This window comes from Bactrocera dorsalis, chromosome 2, assembly GCF_023373825.1.
Source record: "Bactrocera dorsalis isolate Fly_Bdor chromosome 2, ASM2337382v1, whole genome shotgun sequence".
NCBI lineage: Eukaryota > Metazoa > Arthropoda > Insecta > Diptera > Tephritidae > Bactrocera > Bactrocera dorsalis.
Genome location: NC_064304.1, coordinates 60388775 through 60400834, shown reverse-complemented (window position 1 = coordinate 60400834; position 12060 = coordinate 60388775). Strand labels below are relative to the sequence as shown.

Below are 12060 nucleotides of genomic sequence, written 5' to 3'. Positions count from 1 at the left end.
CTTCAGCCGAGTTAATATCACATAAATATCAGTCACTTGAAGATGTTTTTAAAAACTAAGTTTTTGTTTGCAGCCTTCAATATAAGTCAAGAAGATACCATCTTTCGCAACATTTTTATAACTTTGCAACGTGTTGCCACAGAGAATAACTGTTTTGTCCATCTAACGCTAAATGAGCAGGATGAAAAGATGAATTGAAACACGGGTGACTGTTTGTTCCGCCCGTCCGATCGTTTTTAATTTCATTTCAGGCTTTCAGTTTCCAGTATACTAATCAAGAATGAATTATTATATCAGCATTAAACTTTGCACGAATAGTGCATTTAAGGTGTGCCTCTTTACGAACCAAAATTGCTAAAGCCCTTAGGCACTGAATATGTGGACTCAGTTCTTATAGTTGACCTTTTACCGAAAATATCGGTCAATATATGAGATATAAGTATAATTGAAATTCAGGGATAATCCTTTTCTTATAGTAGTATATCCTTGTGTAAAATATGAATTCAATCGAGTCAATTCCCTTCCCTTAACCATCATGTACCTAATATAAAGATTTTCGAACTTCCGGATGACATCAGCCAATATGTGGGTGTGTTTTTATTACAGTGCCTTGCAAGTTGCAAGAGTATTTTGTAAAAATTTCTTAGCCTTAGAGCCCATACATATTTTATAAACTTCTTTGACTTTGATTCTTGCAAAAGTTTAAAATATTCGGTTTTCCCTTACTTGCTTTGTTTTATATTTGCATCAAGTTATAGTACATCTCTTGTATTTTGTAGTTAGTGTGCCGTATTTACATTTATAACAAAACATATATGGGTTAAATCTTCTTAATTCTTATGTCTTTATGTATATCTCACTAAACAAAGTAAAAGTATAATATAATATGAATATAATTTATATATGCCTAGCAAAATAGAAATGACAAGTGTGCATACGATATGTGTAATGTAAGAGAATTTAAGAGCATTTAAAAAAGTCATTAGCCGATCTTCTTCTTAATTGCATTGCTTCTCATTTGCCGATCAGAAGTACCAATAACAGGATGCTTTGGTACGTGGTGCGAATCGAAGCGAAATAAGACGATGGAACCGTCGTCATCCGGCGTCCCTTTTGGTGTGGTGTACCTTGGGATGTCTTCAGGTGTAATGTAAGTAAAATGAGGTGAAGATCAAATATAATTAAGATGCGGTGAGTGGTGTGGCAGTGCTATACGGTGAGGGAGGGTTTGAGACTCATTTTGCCAATTACATTTAACTCTTCGCCGATATGTGTCAGAAAACTCGCTATTTTGTAAACAATTCTCAGCTCAAGAGCCTATAAATACTCTATCAACTTCTAAAATTTGTTACTAGTTATTAAAGTCAACTTGCCTTAAACAAATAATGTTCTAGAATATTGGTTTTACACATATTGCTGATAATGATTTTAATATTAAGTTCTTGGAAAAAAGAAAAGAAAACCCGTTGAAACAAAAAACTTATTCATAATAATATGGTGAGTATTTATTATCAAAATGATGGAGGTCTTAATACAAAACTAACTGAATAGTATTTAAATAGCATTAGTAGTAATTTTAAAATCATCGCTTTCAATGAAACTTGGCAAAAGACCCACATTTTTGATAATGAGATATCGAATTTAAAACCTTTAGATATGACCGGCTGAGCAGAATAGAAGGTGGTGTCTTGCTGCTTTACATTCTTCACTTCCATCTGAAGAAGTCGATGTTCTTCATGCAGACTTCATTGAGTTTAAGTGCATTCGAAATTGTGTTAATAGTGGTCATATTTACTTAACTTTATCATATATACCGCCTCGATCGAACTTATCTGTCTATACGATGCATGTCTCTCTAATAAATTCACCATTACGGAATAATACTGATTCCACGTTTGTTTTGGGAGATTTAAATTTTTTGAATACATCATTCATGTTAGTATGTTTTAACGAATTTTTAGATGAAATATCGGACATGATTCGTAACTAAATTAAATTAATTTCAAACAAGTTTGGTAAGTTCTTAGATCTGGTTTACGTTGATAACGAATCAATATCCTCCGTTGTCCGAAGTGATCCTTTGAGTACGCCAGATGACTCCTACCATCGTGCTTTGGAAATTAATGTGTAACTTTCTAAAATAACTTGGCCAGATTACTCATTAATGAAACTATTTTAAATTTATTTGAAAGATATGTACCGAAATGTGTTGTTACTCAAATAATAAGTTCTAATTCGTGGTTTTCGAGATCGTTATGTAAATTAAAATATATAAAATCTCGTGTTATTAAACTTATAAAAAAACTGGTTTAGTTGACTATTCCAAATGTTCTAAATTGTGCCGAAAATTTGCTGAACTTAACAAAATATGTAATAATAATTACTTAAACAAAGTAAAAAAAAACATACATATTTATAATAATAAGTATATGTGCTCCAAAATTGTTCTATGGTTTGGTCAACTCGACACACAATATTTCTAATTTTCCGTCCGCGATGAAATATAAATCTACTATGTCCAGTGACAATCACAAAATTTCTAATGTATTTGCTGAATTCTTTAGGCCCAATTACTCTTCAAACTCTCCTAAAATTGCTATGTATAAGTGATGTTCGATTTCTGTAAGTAATTACCTACCACATTAATGCCCGGTTTCACAGTCCATACTTATGTTGTACTTAGGGGCCATCCATAAATTACGTCACACCTTGAAGGGGGGGCAGGGTATCATTCAGAAATGACATTGTGTGACAAAGGGCAGGGGGGGTCAAAAGCTTTGTGACATCACATTTCAAAATTTGTGATGTACAAACGTGAAATTTATAGGTAAACAAAAAATATTAAACATTTATAAACACAATATTTGTTTTTTAATATTTAAGTTGTAACGAAGCTTTTTATTGCACGTGCTTCTTGCAGGTATAACTTGCTGAGGTATACTCGCCGTGTCTTTTCGTTACAGTAAATTTGTAAACATTGGAGCTCTTCTGCGAATCGTACTTTGTTTTATATTATAATTATAATCAAAGTTACAAAATTGTCTCCCGCCTTATAGTTTCAGCTTTACCACCTATATAGCTACAAATGCTCCAAGACGCATAGCACCTCTCAGTCGCGAACTTAATGGTGTACTATTAAATCATGATGATTTTGGGTCACAAGTAATCGAACTACTGACTTAGATCTAGAAAAACGAAACTTCGAAAGTGCGGGCAATGTGTTGACTGACATTTGGAGCAAGTTAGTCATTGATAATTTTCCAGTCGTTGCTGATTATGTTGCACCAACTGTTACTGGACTGGATATTGAACAGGCTATAATATTGAAAAATAATGCTACTTGGTATGCTAATCATGTACGTGAGTCAAAATATTTTTTACAAATAGTTAAATGTGAAACTATTGCATGTTGCGGTATTAGACGTTCTAGTCTTTGGAAATTATTAAAAGAGGGATTTTTACCACCTCCTTGTTAGTTAAACGGACATCAGAAGGTTATGAAGTCACAGGGAGTGATGACAACGACGCTAAATTATTACGCTCCATTATAACGAGTACTACAGATATTATTAAATCTCCAAGCTTCATCCCATCTGAAACAAGTTCCATATGATACTTATTGCCCTAGTGTCGAGTCATACTATATTTTTTTCATTTAAAGCCACCAATCAACACAAAAAATCACATAAAAAACAAGAGCTGTTACCTATCGCGAAAATTCGTACACAAAGGATTGCGGTTAGACCTGCCCTAGAGATTCTCTGTTTAATGAAAGATGACGATGCTTTATAGATGGAAGAAGACGATGTTGATACGAAAGATGTTCCTGACATCCAAATTCAGAACGAAAATGAAGTGCATGATATACCAGTAATAAATGATATAAAGGAGTGGGTCAAAAGTCCATTGATACAAGATGAGTAAGTTTTGTATTTTTAATTAGCATAATTAAGTACCTATTATTTCTTGACTAGTCATTCGTTGCGTCTGCACTTTAATATTTAACTAAATGTTGATTTTATCAAAGATTATTCAATAAATATAAGAATAAATAGAATAACCTGTTTTTTTTATTTTTCGATAAATCCATAATATTGGAAAATGTGTGACGTCACGAAAGGGGGGCTAGTTCAAAGTGTGACAACTTCTGACAAGGACGGGGGTAGGGGTTAAAAAGTCCTAAAATTCGTGTGACGTAGTTTATGGATGGCCCCTTAAGATAAAACAGGAAAATAGTGTTTTACAGTTCATACTTATGTAATGCTTAAGTACTGAAAAGGGGAGACTTTAGCAGTGCTTAAATAACAGCTGTTTTTTGTTTTGAATTTTCAGTTATTTGTGAAAAAAAGAATAATAAGATATAACAAATTATATTTTGTGAAAAAAATATGGAATCGGATTGAGATTGCGATTTTGACAGCGACCCAGAATGATGACCTCTGGAATGTTATAATAATGCGACGAACAAAACAAATCAGGTCCCGGCCAAAATTCTTCAAGCTATGTATATGACGATAAAGATTTCCGCGACAGATTTTGGATTAGCACAAAAACAGCCTGAAATGTGCTCGATTGTATTCGACTACAAATTGAACACAAAACCAAGTGGTAGATCTAAATTGCCTTAAACGACTCAATTATGTATACATTTCTTTTAGGAATCATGCATTATCACCAGAACAAATGCTTTTGCTTACATTGAGGTTTTATGCTACGGGCAGTATGTTGAGGACAGTAGGAGATTTATTTGGAGTATCTAAAAGTACGGTATCAAGAGTTATAACAGTAGCGTCGCACCACATAGCCCAATTAAAAGACCATCACATTTATATGCCAAAAACGGAAAGAGACCTGAAAAAGTCCCAAAGAGACTTTTTTAAATTAGCTAAATTTCCTTGAATGATGTAATTTCTCCAGGTAAAGAAAGTCCAAAAAATACTTCACTCAAAAACTTTTTATATACTTTATATGTATACAGGTGGGGAAGATGCAGAGCTATTTCGTAATAGAAAAGGTATATTTTCCATCAACGTCCAGACGGAGATAGTAATCTCCGCATCATAGACATCCTTGCACGGTGTCCTGGAATTACTCATGATGCTACTATTTTCCGTAACTCTCGGATTCATTGTCGATTAGAATCTGGAGAATTTGGTTCTGGAATAGTAGTTGCAGACAGTGGTTATGAAAATAACCACTTCGTGATTACTAATGCATGTCAATACGAGTGCCGAAAATCTTTTTAACGAGTCTCATATAAGAACTCGGAATTGTATCGAGCGCTCATATGGATTCTGGAAGCGTAGGTTTCCGGTATTATCACTGGGCTTGCGCTTGCATCTAGCAAAACCCCAAAGCATTAATGTTGTAACAGCAGTATTACACAACATCTGCTGCAATAATCGCGATATAATGGCTCCGCCACTTTCAAATGAAATTGAAGATGTTGTAAACAATATGATTAATATACCCAATAATCGCAATGCTGAAAGTCATACAATAAACAATGTTACCAGAAAATGTTTAATAGATAATTACTTCAGTTTATTGTAGTTTAATAAATACGTTTCTAATTTTACATATATGTATTTTTTATTTCACCCTTCCAGCTCCTTTTTCTTTCTTTCCAAATCAATTGCTAAAATTTTAATTTCCAAATCATGTTTTTCTTTCATCAACTTCATTCTTTGCTCGTGGTCCGCATACATTATTTTTATTTCCGCTTCATTTTCTTCTTCCGTCCATTTTGCTTTCATATCTGCTAACTTTGCCCAAGCATTTTTCGCAGATCTTTGGGGTTTTTCTTCAAATTTTAGTTTCGAATTTTTTGGCGTTTTCAACTTGCTGGGATTATATTTGTTCCAAAGCTGGTTTGATTCAACGTTTAATGGAACGTTGTCGGATTATAAAATATATATTTATTTGTAATGATTCTGGTATTTTTTTACTTTAACATTCTTTACCATTTATTCCTTTATAATTTTCCACTTCAGTCGTGTTTTCGAAGTCCAGATGCTTTCTAATGTATCTTCTTTCAAAATCACGGACTCTATTTTAGAGAATTGATAAAATCATACATTTGAAATATCTTGAAAATAAAATCAAGTGTATAAACTCACCATCAATATTTACGGCAATTACATCATTGTCATACACACTCTGCATTCCACTAACTTGCTTCTCATGCAACACAGTGAAAAGTTTTTCATCAAACTCAGTTAACAATTTCTTTGATGGTGGTCCTCCTCCAGTTAAATAAAAAGACTTTTTATCCTCTGCAACTCGCTTTTTTACCTCTCTTTTCAGATTGATATACATTTTCTTCAATATTTTTGCACTGCGATGGCAGCCAGATGGACACTGTGAATTGAAATCACATTCGATACGCTTATATGCGCCATCTTTTTTAGCGTTGTGCAAGTGTCCGTCCGCTTACATTCGATGACATTTTACTCGCTTACGGTGAAATTCGGGGTCCTTTTCTGGGTTTCATCCATTTACGAAATAATTTTCCTTCCAAATTTATACGTTGTCTATAATAATTTAAATATTTCAATCATATGTTTGTGGATGACATTTGTAAAACATATGTTGCCCACAACGTTGCCATATATCATAATAAAATTTTATAGAAATTAAGCATTGACTGTGAAACGCAAACGACTACTCAGTCTGCAACAATGCTTAGCTAAGATTTTATTTAGGCACAACTAAAGTATGAACTATGAAACCGGGCATAAATGCATCTCTTAAGCAAGGCTTATTTGCATAAATATAGAAAAAGTCATTTACCATATAATTACTTTGCATAAGAGTGGATTTAAGTCATCCATTGAAAACTTGAGGGGAATAACAAACTTGTCAGCAATACTTAAACCTTTTGAAGTAATTACATATATCGGACAAAATAACCTCGGAATTTCTCCATTAATTTCTTGTCTTAGGCCGACTTTCGTAAAGAGAAATCCACAGTAGCTAATTTGCGAGAATTTTTTACGCATGTACCAACGGGGAGAATAAGCATACTGATCCACAGATTTTCATATACACAGATTTTAGTAAAGCTTTTGATAAAGTAAACCACTCAATTTTTTTAATAAATTTAATCTTCTTGGTTTTCAAGTGATATATCTAAAATGGATTACTTCTTATCGTAGTAATAGTATTCAAATTTAATTAATGTCCCTTCAGGCATTCCTCAAAGTTATTTGTATAATCTGTTATTATGTATATGCCGACAATGTAAAACTTTTTAAGTAATATACATATCTTAAATAGCGAAAGATGTCAATTGCAAACAGACTTAAACAACTTAGTTCCTTGGTGTGGTAGAGATGATATACCATTGAACCTAAAAAATGTAAAATGATGTGCTTTCCCCGTTCACCATTATTTCATTGGGATTCCAGGTTAAATCTTTCCCCATATACTAATCGTTTAAAACTTATAAAGCTACCTACACTGGATAGTCGTAGAGAAATCCTTTATTATATAAAATATTTCTTAAAAAATTTTTGAACGGGTCATATCTGTTCGCTCAACCAGGCAGTTCAGACCTGTTCTTTTAAAAGTTTTTAGAACAAATTTTGAGTCAAAGGAACCATTCCTCCGAATATGTCATGATTTCAATTCATATTCCAGCACTGACTCATTCTTTACCATAAAAAAAATGTAGTTCCAGATTCCAGCACAAGAAAATTCGCCAAGCTACCTGGATGTCTCCGGATCGAAAAAGCACCGACCAGATCGATCATATCGTGATAGACGAAAGACACGTCTCCAGTGTTCTAGACATACATATGCTCCGAAATCCCAACATCGACTCGGACCACAAGGACAAACACAAGATAGGCTCCACGTCGTGAAGCTGGCATCACAACAGACAGCCGAACGATTTTCTACTCGGCTTGCACTCCCGTTCTCTGAGAGCACGTACAGCTTGATAAGCTGGCCGACAGTGCGGCGACTTACAGAAGGTTTCAAGACCGGAGCATACTCTTGTAGAACCCCCAAAGATGATCTAGTCACCGATGCCCAGAGCATACTTAAATTATGAAGAGAACACTTCTCCAGCCTGCTGAATGGCAGTGAATCGATGACGATGGAGCAGACGTTCCATTGCCCGACCATGAAAAATTTTGAATAGCAATTACCTGCTTGAAGAATAACAAAGCGGCGGGGGCCGATGGATTGCCGGCTGAGCTATTCAAACTCGGCGGCAAAGAACTGATAAGGAGCATGCATCAGCTTCTTCGTAAAATATAGTCGGACGAAAGCATGCCCAACTATTGAAATTTAAGTATGCTATGCCCAATCCATAAAAAGGGAGACCCCATAATCTGCGCCAACTATCGTGGGATAAGCTTCCTCAACATCACGTATAAGGTTCTATCGAGCGTATTGTGTGAACGATTAAAGCCCACCGTCAACAAACTGATTGAACTTTATCAGTGTGGCTTTAGACCTGGCAAATCAACAACCGGCCAGATATTCTTCATGCGCCAAATCTTGGAAAAGACGGTATTGAGAAATAAGATGATATTGATATCATCGGCCTCAACACCCGCGCCGGTACTTCTGCTTTCTCTAGAATGGACAAAGAAGCAAAGAAAATGAGTCTGGCAGTGAACGGAGGCAAAACAAAATATCTCCTGTCATCAAACAAACAGTCGTCGCACTCGCGACTTGGCTCTCACGTCACTGTTGACAGTTATAACTTTGAAGTCGTAGATAATTTCATCTATCTTGGAACCAGCGTAAACACCGCCAACATTGTAAGCCTGGAAATCCAACGCAGGATAACTCTTTCCAACAGGTGCTGCTTCGGACTGAGTAGGTAATTGAGAAGCAAAGTCCTCTCTCGACGAACAAAAACCAAACTGTATAAGTCACTCATAGAGGCGATGAACGATGATAAAAACTGATGAGTCGACGTTGCAAGTTGTCGCGAGAAAAGTTATGCGAAGTATTTACGGTCATTTGCGCGTTGGCCACAGCGAATATCGCATTCGATGGAACGATGAGCTGTATGAGATATATGACGGCATTGACATAGTTCAGCGAATTAAAAGACAGCGGCTACGCTGGCTAGGTTATAAAGTCCGAATGGACGAAAACACTCCAGCTCTGAAATTATTCGACGCAGTACCCACCGGGGGTAGCAGAGGAAGACGAAGACCTCCACTCCGTTGGAAGGACCAAGTGGAGAGGGACCTAGCTTCGCTTGGAATATCCAACTGGCGCCACATAGTGAAAAGAAGAAACGACTGACGCGCTCTTGTTAACTCGGCTATAATCGCGTAAGCGCTGTCTACGCCAGTGAAGGAGTAGAAGAAGAAGATAAGACACATTCACCCAGATGTGAAGGTATATTTTATACGAAGTACAGTCGGTTTTTTTTACTTTTGCAACATGTTGAACCAAAGCATAATAATTTTGTTCACCAAACGGTTGTACTAATCTAATCGAGATAGTCATAGGGTTATATTTATGTATATAAATGATCGGGTTGACGAGACGAGTTGAAAACCGAGTGAATGTCTGTCCGTCCGTCCGTCCGCCGGCCCGTCTGTCTGTGCGAGCTTGAGTAAAATTATAGTTAGCGTAATGAAAGTTGAAACACACCTACTTCCCATATAGCACAATTTTGAAATCCATTCGATTCTTTCAATCTCCACTGCACAAATCAAACATGCATCAACAATTTTAATTGCCTCTTGGCTGTCGACTTATATGTTGATATGCTTTGTGCCACTTTCTAGAAGATACGCAGTACTCCGACAGCTCCGCACAATAGACTCCGGGGAACACTCGATCAGTCATTTTTAATCCGCTGGTGAATAAGTTAAGAGTTCCGATGATGGTTTCCGTGCCCCTGCGCCATCCACCCACTTTTAGCGTAACTTGAAACCTTTTCTCCCATATAAAGCGTGAGGTGCATATTTTAGCGACCTGTCCGAAGTTTCCTGTGGAACTTCTTAGCGCCACCAATGTTGCAGTGTCAATTGTTGGCAGTTTGAGTAACCTTTGTTGCGCCAACTTCACATGAATTTTCCGCTTTTTGTAAAATTGCGCGGATACAAAAAGAACTTTGTGACCCTGCGAGTAAGTGAATTGTTTCGTGTTTAACATCATTTCAGAGTCTGATCAGTTGGACATTACCGTCATTTGGGGTTTCGTCACTATTAGATATATCTACCATTGTACCCAACCGCTAAGTATTTCGTTACCACTGCAGCTCATGTTAGCAAGTTCGTTGATTACTCATACATATGTACGAGGGCTGCTATATATATTTCTGGCCTAGGCAACACTAAGTGTTGCCAGGTGCAATCTGACATTTCCATTGGAAAGTTTGACATTTTTTAGCATAACATCACTCAGAACGTTTTGTCATTTAATCGTGAATTGTTTTATTTACAGGGAATTAAAAAATTCATCTCAGCCAAAAAATGGAATTAACTCGTGAAAATTTTAGTGCGATCATTTTTCACAACTTTCGACGTGGATTATCACGACAAGAGTGCATCGATGAACTAAAATCTTTGTATGGCTATGAAGCACCATCCTATAGCACTGTGAAAAACTGGTAACACGAATTCAATCGTGGCCGACGCTCGCTCAAAGACGAATTCCGTGAAGGTCGTCCAAAAACAGCCGTTGTGCCAGAAAACATACCGTACGTGAACTGATAATGCAAGACCGTCATGTAACATACCTTCAGATAGAGACATGCCTATGCATTTCTCCCACCAGCATACATTCGATATTGCATGAATACCTGGCCGTAAAAAAGGTTTGTTCTCGTTGGATCCCGCACAATTTGACAATCGCTCAAAAAAAGGCTCGTGGATTGGTGTAAAGAAATGCTGAAAAAATACGATCCCGGTGCTTCAAAAGACGTTTACAAGATCGTCACAGGTGACGAATCATGGATCTATGCGTATGAGCCCGAAACAAAACAGCAATCGACCGTGTGGGTCTTCCAAGACGAGCCAAATCCAACAAAAAAAAAACCATTTTCGTTGATAAATATGCCTATTTTCATTATCAGGTCAGAAATATATATTGCAGCCCTCGTACACCAGCAGCCTTTTATTAATATATTGGAAATCGAACTAAATCTCGACATGATGCAAAACATAGTGCTTTTTTAACACTTTGGCCACAATTGCATAACAACCTTTTTTGCATAGTTAATAATATTCAACTTAGACATTTTTCTTATGAAATTAATTTTTGATGTGAAACATCAATAGGCGCGGGTAAACATGGCTTGGTCTTTTAATATGTCATCAAACATATAATGCCCAGCAAATAAATATGTTACTTACTAAACCTACATTAATTAAATATTTAGGTAATTGGAGGATGGAGTCATGTGTAGAAGTTCACGCAAGTGAGGAAAGTTCTCTGATCGCCATTCACTTGGGAGTGGCCAGAAACGATTCTTTTGCATATGACTCAAGCAGCTTACGACTTCCGGTCTTTGACCAAGTATCCTCTGGGTAGCCTAAGAACATCCGTTTGAAGGCGAGCTAACGTGAGAAGGCGAAACATCCCCTGCATAGGGTTGTGCGCTGGGTTTGGGACCCGCCACGTAAAAAAACACCCCCAATGAAAAGGAACAACAAGCCTCGGATGAGTGACCCCCCTTTTGATGACGACCATGGCAAACGAAAGAAGGACTACGAATTGAGGGCATGCACCTGGAATGTCCGGTCCCTTAATTGGGAAGGTGCCGCTGCCCAGCTGGTTGATGTCCTCGTGAAAATAAAGGCTGACATCACCGCCGTCCAAGAAATGCGATGGACGGGACAAGGACAGAGACAAGTAGGTCCTTGTGACATTTACTACAGTGGCCATATAAAGGAGCGCAAGTTTGGTGTTGGATTCGTGGTGGGAGAGAGACTCCGTCGCCGAGTACTATCATTCACTGCGGTGAATGAACGTCTAGCCACAATCCGCATCAAAGCGAGGTTCTTCAACATATCGCTGATTTGCGCCCACGCCCCGACGGAAGAGAAGGACGATGTGACCAAAGATTCCTTTTATGAGTGC

At 36.9% G+C, this 12060-nt stretch overlaps 1 protein-coding gene and 1 pseudogene across 1 annotated transcript in view; one reads left to right on the top strand and one right to left on the bottom strand.

The window, feature by feature from the left end:
* LOC105233177 (zinc finger BED domain-containing protein 4) overlaps window positions 1-12060 on the top strand; it is a 454786-nt gene that overhangs the window by 406171 nt on the left and 36555 nt on the right. The gene's annotated exons all lie outside the window — the stretch shown is intronic.
* LOC125776735 (uncharacterized) lies at window positions 5544-6940 on the bottom strand (annotated as a pseudogene).